Below are 10,960 nucleotides of genomic sequence, written 5' to 3' on the forward strand. Positions count from 1 at the left end.
CTTGAATTCTAGATTTTTTTATATTTAAATATGTCATTTCTAGAAAACATATTGCTTGGTATTTCTTTTTAAGAATATTTAGCATGTATGTGTTTCTCTCTCTCTCTCTATATATATGTATGTATATACACATATATACTTAATGAGACATATGTGTGTGTGCGTGTGTGTCTGTCTGTCTCATTGTGTAGCCCAGGATAGCTTCACACCCATTATCTTCCCGCTTCAGCGTCCTGAGTACTGGGATGATATGTGTGCACTCCCACACTCATTTTCCTTTTCTTTATTATAACTTGGATTCATTTTAATGCTCCTTGATGCGATCTTATTTTATGCAATATATCTTTTTGCACTCCCTCCCTTTCTGATGTTAATTGATTAAAGCAAGTTTTATTTTCTTGGTTCTGGAAGATGTTCCATTCTTCACACGAGAGGGTCACCCATCTTACCCTGTTTCCATGAGGTTTGCAGTACAAGCCTGTGAGGATATTTTCTGGCCTCACTTGATATCAGGCATGGCTTGAGGGATATGAGTTGAAAAGGCCTGTCTCTGATGTCAGGATAGCTTTAATGCTCATCCTGTGGTCCCAGGGCCCTTTTCTCTCTGCCGTGGGGTTGAAGTAGGCCTGCTTCTCCAGCCCAGTGATGGAATAAAAAGTTACAAGGGAAACACATCTGCCTTATCTGGCTTACAGCCAACATCTGAATGAAAAATAAACCACTGTTGTTGCAAGCCACTGAGGCGGGGCAGCTTGTTACTGTAGCATAACATGGCACATGCTGACTAGTCAAAAGCGATTCGTTCTAGTTAGAATTTTTCTGGTGATTGACCTATTAAGACCTCTAATTGTATGCATTTTTCCTATTAACTTCTTAAACCTCTCTCTTGCCATGGAAAAGACATGGACCTCTTTCTCACCTTCATGATAGTCCCACCTTGTTCCATCAAGTTAGAGTTGCTTAAAAATCTTAGTTACAGGTGGTTGTGGATACATGTTTGATTTTGACTCTCACTTTTTTCTTGTTTACTCTCTTATTTTGCAGCACATTTCTTATTTTATTTATTTTCTTACCAGTATACACTGTGGATTTTTCAAAGAGAATATTCTAAGCTGGGTATCGCTCATTGGTAAGGTACATGCTGAGGTTGTACAAGGTCTTGGGTTCTCTCCCCAGCATCACACATGCACTCATGCATGCGCAGGCACACACACACACACACACACACACACACACACACACACACACACACGCATGCACAAATAAATAAGTAAAAAAAAATCATGATATGCTCAAAGAGAATATTTTGCAGTTTCACCTCCCTGATACTATGCTGAAATTGGGCCAGATATTTAAGTATAGGATAGAGCTAAAGGTTTACAGGGTGTTTTCTAAACACTAAAATAATACTTTATTGCATTATGAGAGAGAGAGAGAGAGAGAGAGAGAGAGAGAGAGAGAGAGAGAGAGAGAGAGAATGTGTATGTGTGTGTGTGTGTGTGTGTGTGTGTGTGTGTCTGTGTGTCTGTGTCTGTGTGTGTATACCATGGCCCACATGTGGCGGTCGGAGGATAACCAGTAGGAGTCATTTCTGTGCCTGGGGGATTGAACTCAGGTCATCAGGCTTGGTGGCAGGCACCTTCACCCCGGAGCCAGCTCACAGCTGGTAGTTGATAACTAAATGGCTCAGCATTGGCCTGAACTACTTCACCTCCTTGTTCTTTAGCTGTGTCTGTTCTGGTCTGCTGGTCCATGCACCTTCTGACTCTGTTTCAACACTCATCTTCCCCATACTGGATTCCCAACCACCTTTTGGTTATAACTGTGTCTTCCCACTTCAGACCTGAACATCTTCCCTCATTTCTTTATTTATGGTGCGTGTGTGTGTGTGTGTGTGTGTGTGTGTGTGTGTGGCCATGTCATAGCGTGCATAGGTCAGGGTCAGAAGACAGCATTCAGGAGTTGGTTCTCTCCTTCCACTACATGAGTTTCAGGGACCAAATTTAGGTCACCAGAAAGGCAGCAAACACTTTTCTTCTCTGAGCCATCTTGCTGGCCCACGAAGTTATTTTAAATTCTTGTTCTGCCTAGTTCTCCAGTTAATGTTTAATCTGTTGCAATTTCTTTTATCTTTTTTTTTTTCCCAACAAGGGTGGCGCTCCTCAGCTATTTCCTCATGTTTCCCTGTGAATGCTCTCTGCCAGGAGGGGTCAGCCACCTTTGCTGTCACGGAGACTGTGAGGGACCAGATATATTCAAGACTCAGCCTCTGTTCCTGTGGTGGTTTAAATGAGAATGGTCCCCATAGGACCCATAGGGAGTGGCACTATTAGGACTGTGGCCTTGTTGGAGTAGGTGTGGCTTTGTTGGAGTAGGTGTGGCTTCATTGGAGGTGGTGTGTCACTAGGGGGCGGGCTTTGAGGTCTCAGAAGCTGTCCAAGGTGGCACTGTCACTTCCTGCTGCCTGTGGATCCAGATGTAGAACTCTCAGCTACCTCTCCTGCACCGTGTCTGCCTGCATACTGCCTTGCTTCCTGCCATGACGATAATGGACTAAATCTCTGAACTGTGAGCCATTCCCAATTAAGTGTTTTCTTTCATAAGAACTGCTGTGGTTCTGGTGTCTTTTCACAGCAATAAAACCCTAACTAAGACACTGGGAGTGGGTTTGAGGTTTCAAAAGCTGATGCCAGGCCCAGTCTCTCTTCTCTCTCTCTCTCTCTCTCTCTCTCTCTCTCTCTCTCTCTCTCTCTCTCTCTTTCTCTATGCCTACAACTTGTGGATCAGCACCATGCCTCTGTCTTGATCTGTGTCATGATGGTCATGAACTCATCCTCTGAAACTGTGAACCCCCCCCCCCCCAATTCTTCCTTCTATAAGTCGCCTTGGTCATGGGGTCTGTAGAGCAATAGACAGTCCCTCAAGGTGACCGGAGGGTGTAGAGGGTGGGATGGTGATTAAGTTCACCTCACTGTGTAGAACAGTGATATCTTTTGGCCATCAGCCATGAGCCACCATCACCCCCTTCCAACCTTCAGGGAAGCTGCCTTAAGTTCTTCTCTTAGTCTTCCTTGGGTGTGTATGTGTTGGGTTGCTGGGACACAGACGTTCTGACAGGTCTGTTGATTCTCCCTGTCTGGATTCCTACTCACTTGGATGGAACTCTGCCCATGTTGTCCGTCTGGGCCTTGAGCTGCTTTCTGCTGCCTAAGCCAATGACGAGGTTAGCGGAGACCCATCCTGTTCTCTCTTTGACATCCTTGACTTTGTTTCCTCCTCTTGCTTCATAGCAGCATCAGGCTTGGGTTTGGGGAGGGAGCTGTTCCTATCTGACAGTTCACTCACCTTTTTGCAAGTAGAAGGGTTCCTTTGACTTTCTTTTCTACCCCCTCTTTCTAGTGACTCTTTGCTTTAAATGGGATTGTCTTTTGCAGGTGTGGGCAGCATCTGGAGGTAGATCTATGGTTTCTGAGCCCAGAGTGTCCCCAAGTGAAGGGAGTCTGTCAGCTGAAGTTGTGTTAAGTCAACCAGGCTAGGTCACTTCCAGGGACCAGTGCAAGAGCTGGGAGCAGGAGGCATCCTTCCCTTCATACGTCTGGTGACTCAACACTGAGTAAGGGGACCTCAGGAACACTGGTGAGTAAGGCATGGGAGGAAGTGACCTTCAGAAGGACTGGGGCTGGGATCCACCTGCCTCCCGATTGTCGCTTGATGTGGAGAGAATTATGTAAGCAGCTTTAGCGATGCCAAGAAGATGAGAGACCAAGAAGGAGACTCCAAGTCCCCAAAGACAAGTGACACATGGAGTTAAGAGTTCTGAGTCTTTGATTCATTGCCCACACACTCATCTGCTTGGTCATTCCACTGGGCTTTATTTTAATGACTGGAAGATTGCTGCAGAGAGGCGTCACGAAGGCCCTACCTGGTGGATCTGATAGTCTGATGGGGGAGGGCAGAAGCATGCAGTATTTGGGACTCCTATTTCTCAGAGATGGGCTGGCAAGAATCCTGGAGGGAAACTGAGGCACTGAGAGGCGAAGGCAGGCTGCATGAGGGCGGGGAGTACAGGTGTTTAAATCTCAACACAGACTCACCAATTACTCATCTCCTAAGGCAGAAGGGCTTGGCTCAGACTATGAGAAACAAAGACAGAGATGTGCTGGGTGCTTGGAAACCTGGGTTCTGGCTCCTTTTCAGGGACTGTGAGGTCAAGGCTGCTTCTGGTCACCATTAGACATTTCTATCCCGGTTCACCACTTTCCAGGACTAGCCAAGCTGAACCTTCAGGCGAGGCATTGGAGCCCCCGATCTGGAGAAGATGAGGCTTCGGAGGGCAGCGGGTCAGTCCTAGTCTCCAGTTGCCGAATGTCAAAGTCATCATGTGACCTTGAGGAGCCTCTTCTTTCTCTCTAGACTAGATGGCCCCTGTTATGATTCTACCTTCGGCAATGGGATTCCCAAGCAGAGCAAGGGCCCTGTCTTCCTCCCTGCCCATCTTCTGATCCCCCGATGAAGCCCTCATCACAGTTGGGTTTGGACACACGATTGAGATGGGCAGACTAAAGCCCCAGCTTCCCCACACACTGCAGCTTCGAGTGGGTCGCCTGCCAAGTCAGTAACCAGGAAGTAAAAGCTCAGTGTGGGATATGTCCCCAGAGCTGGTAGCCGAGGCTAGGAAACACCATCCATTAGCAGCCTGTGCCACTCATGACCAGGAGATCATTGTGTAAAACAGCCTGGCTCAGATCAAACTTGGCCTGCCACAGCACTGTGCAGGGCAGGACTGGCCACTCTAGGTCACTGTGGTTATTAATACCCTGCTCTTGGGTGATGAGGCTCCGGGCGCCTGCTGGTGTGATGTGTTCAGAGTGGAGCAGATGCCGCTGCGGACCCTGCACTGCGGACCCTGCGTTGGGGGTATCTCTATCCCTGTCCCCTTGCCCAGACACCCTGGCTTTCCTCTCAGTCTCTCATCGCCTGCTCCCTCTGCCGCCTGCCTCCCTCCTTCCATCCGATGTTGCTGAAATTCTCGCAAAGTGCTGATTTTATTGCGTGTGACAAGTGGCAGTTCATTAAAAAGTGGGAGCAGATGGGGAACGGATTGTGGAAGAAGATTAATGATGCACACAGACCACTAAATAGGGCCGGGTTTGGGAGTAAACACAGTCACCACTGCTCCCTCTGAGTGGGTAATCCTACGCTGTCACATTCTTCCTTGTTAGCTCTCTCCGGGCTCCAGGCAGGGTGCTATGAGAGTGCCTACCTGAGGGGGGCGCCTTGTCTGGACAGCCTGCTGAAGGACCAGGCTGTGGAGGGGTCTGGCTGGGCAGTTTTAGAAGTAGGGAGGGGTATGTTTGCATTTTTAGAAGTAGGGTAGAGGATGGCTGCCTTTTAAGTCTGGGGCTGATGTGGACGTAGAAATGGCCAGATTTTGCACGAGCCCCCAGAATTGGTAGCTGAAGTTGGGAAACACTGTCTTCACATTGCTTGTCCCTAATCATGACCGGGAAAACCCCCAGGAGCATCTCCTGATAAACCTGCGAGGTCGGATTTCCTGAAAGCCACCTGAATCTGGTTGGAGTTTCAGGGTAGGGAGACTCTTCCTGGGGCTCGATATGCATATATGTTTTGTCCTTTGTGTTCCCGGGTTGTGCATGAAATTCTAGGAAAGGGATACAGGAGGGAACCCTCTTAGAGAGACAAAGATGGGCCGCAAACCAAGAATCCTGCATGTACAGTCTCCATATCCTTCTAGGGGTCAGAGAGTGGCTCATGCCTCACTCAGAAGAGTGGAGATGGTTATGCAGAGAAAGATCAACACCTCCTAAAGGACTGACTACCTAGAACTTGTGTGCTACTGTAATACACACTGACATCTATAATGTGCTGGCCAGACATGGTAATTAACTGGTGTCCCTTCCTTTCTCTCCCCTTCCCTCCCCTCCTCTCCCCTTCCCTCCCCTCCTCTCCCCCCCTTCCCCTCCCCTTCCCCCCCTCCCCTCTCTTCCCCTCCCCTCCCCTCCCCTCTCTTCCCCTCCCCTCCTCTCCCCTCCCCTCCCCTCTCTTCCCCTCCCCTCCTCTCCCCTCCCCTCCCCTCCCCTCCTCTCCCCTCCCCTCCCCTCCCCTTCCCCTTCCCTCCCCCTTTTCCCTTCCTGTATTTTCTCCCGCAGACATCATGCTGTTACAGCACTCTGTCAAGTCACAAAGCACCCTCAGCATCCTCAGAATCCTGTTAATGGTCTGAATGGGAGATGTCCTCATAGGCTCAAGTGTTCGAATACTTGGTTCCCAGCAGAGGGAACTGATGGTAATACGGGGCTGGTTGGTGGCCCTGGTTACCAGCGGAAAAGTCACAGGCCATGGCAGAACCCAGTGATGTCTTTTCAGAGCTTTATTAGGAGGGAAAATGGGCGGGGGTGGAGAGAGAGAGAGGATAGGATAGGACCCAGGCCTGGTGGAGGGAGCAGAGAAGAAACAGAGAGAGAGTAGGGGGGTCCGTGTTCGGCTTTTTAAGGTGGGCATTGCGTGACCACACTGTGGGTACATAGTTGCCAATGCCCTTTGATGACGTAAGATGTCAAATCCGGAAGAGTGAGGGCAGGATCCTAACAGGAACTGCTTTAAAAGGTTTTTATTTTATGTTTATGTGTGTGTGTAAACATGAACGTGTATGTAGTTGCCCTCAGAGGTCAGCAGAAGGCATCAGATTCCTGGGAGCTAGAGTTATAGGCAGTTGTAAGCTGTCTGATGTGGGTGCTGGGAACCGAACTGTGACTGTCTGGAAAAGCAACAAGTACTCTGAACTGCTGAGCCTTCTGCCCAGCCCTGAGAACTGTGATGTCATTAGAGGTGGAGCCTAGCTGAAAGAAGTGGACAACATGAGGGTGGGTCTTGATGTTTATAGCCCCATCCTATTTCCTTTTCTGTCTCTGCTTCCGGTTTCCTCTCTGTTTCTTGTTCTACTGACGTGTGAGCATGCCTCTGTTACATGTTCCCGCTGCCAAGGAATGTTCTGCTGCCATGCTTTCTCCTTCAGGATGGGCTGTGTCTCCTCAAACCATGAGCCTCTCTCTCCTCAAGTTGCTTCTTGTCAGGTATTTGGTCATTGGCTGATGTAATGACATCATTGGTGGATGTAATGACATCATTGGTGGATGTAATGACATCATAGGAGGATGTAATGACAGACATTATATGATACACTACAGGGCTGAGCAGAAGTGTTTTAAAATGAGATCTTCAGAAAAAGAAATTACTGATCCAAATAGGTGAAGAAGAAGCACCGTTCACTACAGGCGTTTGTTTTGTTTTGTTTGTTGAGATCTTCCCAAGTATTCAGGTCTGGTCTTGGAATCTCCTTGTAGTTGAAGATGGCCTGGACTTCTGATCCTCCTGCCTCCATGCCAAGAGCTAGGATTACAGGAGTACACGGCCGTGCTTGGCTTTACCACAGGCATTTGTGTACCAGGAGGACACTGGTTAAGTGTGGAGTCGGTGGATTCCAATTTCCTCCCTAGAGGGGAGGGAAGAGGGGAGATTGCAAATGGTTACTTGAGTTTCTCTTCTTAGTCTTCAGTTTTCCTTCCAGGGACGACATGTGGGGTAGGGCCACCACTCAAGGTCTTAGAAGTCCTCTTTGGTGTCCAAAGCCAGGGGCTTGTTCAGCCTGCTGGGTGGTTGCCTGGCCAGGTCCCTCTAAGGGAGGCTTCCTGGAGGTAGCATGGCAAATGTTTTACTTATCATCCCATTCAGTGTCCCCGGGAGCCTATCTGTCTGTTTTCCTAGCACCATGGCGCCCTTGACATGTAATGTCAGTTTATACCATTCTCTGCTTCTCCACCACTGTGGTGAGCAAAGGTGATGTTGCCTCCTCCTACAATGAGGAGCTCTGGGCTGCCAGATCCTTTTCCTGTCCCCTCATCTCTGCTTCTCTTTTGTGGCCAAGAAAAAACTCCAAGACTTGGCCCAGGGAGACTGATCAGATAGCAGATCAGGTGATCTGGTGGAGCAGAACCCACAGCAGGTGTTTTTTCTCTAGTGTCCGAGCTAGGCTTCATTTCTTCCCACCTACTCTTTCCCTGGACTCTCTGCTTTTTGCTTGTGGACTCATTATCCTCACTGGCCCTGTGCTTGTAGCCTCAGAATCTCCCCCCACCTTTTCTCTCTCTCATTGTTTAAGCTTTTCTTGAGATAGGTTCTCACTATGCAACCTTAGCTGGCCTGGAACTCACTGTGTAGATCAGGCTAGCTCTGAACTCATAGAGATCTGCCTGCCTCTGCCTCCTGATTCTCTGCACCAGGGACCAAGTGTGGCCCTTCAGCAGCTCTCTCTCTCTTTTCTCCTTGGCAACAGTCCTGAATATATTTAGGGTACAGTGGTTCCATCTTATAAATTATATTCTCTATTCTCTTTACAGCTGACATAGGCAGGAATTCCAGAAGCTATTCTAGTCCATGAAGTGACCTTGGGATTAGAAGTCACACACTAGGACCACAGAGCAGAGAGTGGAGGTGTCTGAGTCTGTGACATCCCTGGAGCAGCTGTAACAGCCCCAGAATGGCATCTTGACAAAGTCTTACTGGTGTGAAACACTTTATTTTTGGTCTCTGTTATATCTAACCATCCCAAGCCCTAACTGATACACTTGACTTCCTGATTTATGCTCCTTTTTTTTTGGTTTTTCAAGACAGGGTTTCTCTGTGTAGCTTTGCGCCTTTCCTGGAACTCACTTGGTAGCCCAGGCTGGCCTCGAACTCACAGAGATCCGCCTGCCTCTGCCTCCCGAATGCTGGGATTAAAGGCGTGCGCCACCACCACCCTGCTTATGCTCCTTTCTTATAGGCTAGTGAAGTCCAGTGTCCTCTGCCTCTCCATAACCTCTTCATTCTCCTGACCATTGTCAGTTTTAACCGTATTATTACCCAAATCAAATACCGTCACCAAGTCACCATTACTTTCCAAATGAACTTCAAATCCTTCCCCCGGTACCTAGAACCTTCTGTCACTGGTCTCAACTTATCTTGCTCATCATACCTCCTGTGTCTTTGCATTAGCCAGCTGGCTTTCCTGAAGTCCACGCACACACACCCAAGCTTTGCTGACTCTTTCCCTTCTGGGGTTTCTCCAGCCTGAAGTACTCCATATTCTCTATCCTGCCTGTCAAAAATCAACCATGGGCTCAAGGCTAATCTCCAAGCTGCTTCCTCTGTGAAGCCAGCCCTCTATCTCTGGGCCAGAAATAAAGGCTCTCTCCTCTCTGTCCTGTAGTAGGCTGTGTGCAGCTGTTGGGACCTGTCAGTTGTAATAATCATCTCTGCGTCCAGGCTGGAGCCCCTGTGGGTCTGGTCTAAGTCTTGTTCATCATTTTTTGTTGTTTTTGAGACAAGGCCTTACTGTGTAGCCCAGGCTGTTCTGGAACTTGCTATGTACACCAGGCTGGCCTTGAACTTACAGAGATCTACCAACCTCTGCCTCCTGATTGCTGGGATTAAAGGCGGGCGCCACTATGCTCGGCCCTCGTTCATTCTTCTGTTCCCCAAGTGGCCTGTCTGTAAATGGGTCCTTGGGGAATGCAGGCTTATTGGAGTGACCCTGACTTCCTGTCTTGCTTCTCCTCTGGGCAGGGTGCATAGAGTTTTGCAAAGCTCTGCCCCCGAAGCTGCAGAGTTTCGCTCCCTTGACTCTCCGTCTCTCCGTCATACAGCCCCTTCTGTGGCACCAGCTGCGGAGAAGGGTGTTGGAGGGGTCAGCAGAGAGACGAGTGCTGCTGTCCAGGGAAACAGAGATGTCAGGGATGGCACGGGGGAGCCAGGCTGCTCATTAGATCTGCTGAACCACTGTCACAGGCACGTTCCCCCGCAGTGACAGAGTCACCACTCCCTACTCGGGGCTTCATCTCCTGACAGCATTGACCTGTCTGGGTGCAGCCTTCACTCACAAACCCGAAGGCCACCGAGTGTCAGTGCCTTCTCTGTGAAACACAAGGCCATTTGTCTTTCAAGGGGGACGCCTCCTCCCTCTCGGGCGAGCTTTCAGGTTTCTGTCACTCAGCGACTATAGCTGTACACCAAGGAGTCAGGAGAGAACTCTGGCTTGGGTCAAACTTGGCCTTGGATTCTGGGGCTTTTAGACCCTCCTGTTCATGTAGCAATAAGTTCTTTCTAAGTGAAGTCTCAATTAAAACAGTAAATCATTACCAGGAAAGTGCAGTGGGGCCACAGAGGACTGGAGCCAAATTTGAATATGATAGGCCTATAAATTACGGTGACAGTGTGGGGTTGCTCACCAGGGCCCCAGGGACTAAGAAGTGTGTGTACAGGCAGCTCAGGGCCAAGAGACTTGCACGGCCACTTTTGATGGACATACGTTGTTTAGATCTTTTCCACTCAGGGTGCAATCGAGTTGCAAGGAAGCAGAGGATTTGAAGTCAATATGCCAGGCTTCAGAGTCCAGCCATCATTGAGCATGAGCATCTGTACCTTCTCTGGACCTCAGTATTCTTGTCTGTAAAAATGAACATTAATGGATAGACAATCTGGCAGAGCACATGGCTGAGTTTCTCGTATACGGCTAATGCTTCATATGTTATGACTATCCACCAGCATATAAGCTCTCTGAATATGAGGTTCTCATCCACGTTGACCATCCTGACATCTGGGATCTATACAACCAGCCAGGCCTACCATGTGTACTGTGCATGCAGTGAGTACATGTGTATGTACCTCGAGTCAGGTTTGCAAATGCTGAACGATATCTTTTTAAGTTTTGCCTGTTATCTCCATAGTGCCCACTGCAGCATCCTACATGAAGCAGATGCTTAGCAATTGAACAATATACCCAGGCAGTAGAGGTGCACACCTCTAATCCCAGCGCTTGGGGGGCAGAGGCAGGCTGGTCTCTGTGAATTCAAGGCCAACCTGGTCTACAAAGGGAGTTCCAGGACAGTCAGGGCTGTACACA

The sequence above is a fragment of the Peromyscus eremicus genome, chromosome 7 (assembly GCF_949786415.1).
Source record: "Peromyscus eremicus chromosome 7, PerEre_H2_v1, whole genome shotgun sequence".
NCBI lineage: Eukaryota > Metazoa > Chordata > Mammalia > Rodentia > Cricetidae > Peromyscus > Peromyscus eremicus.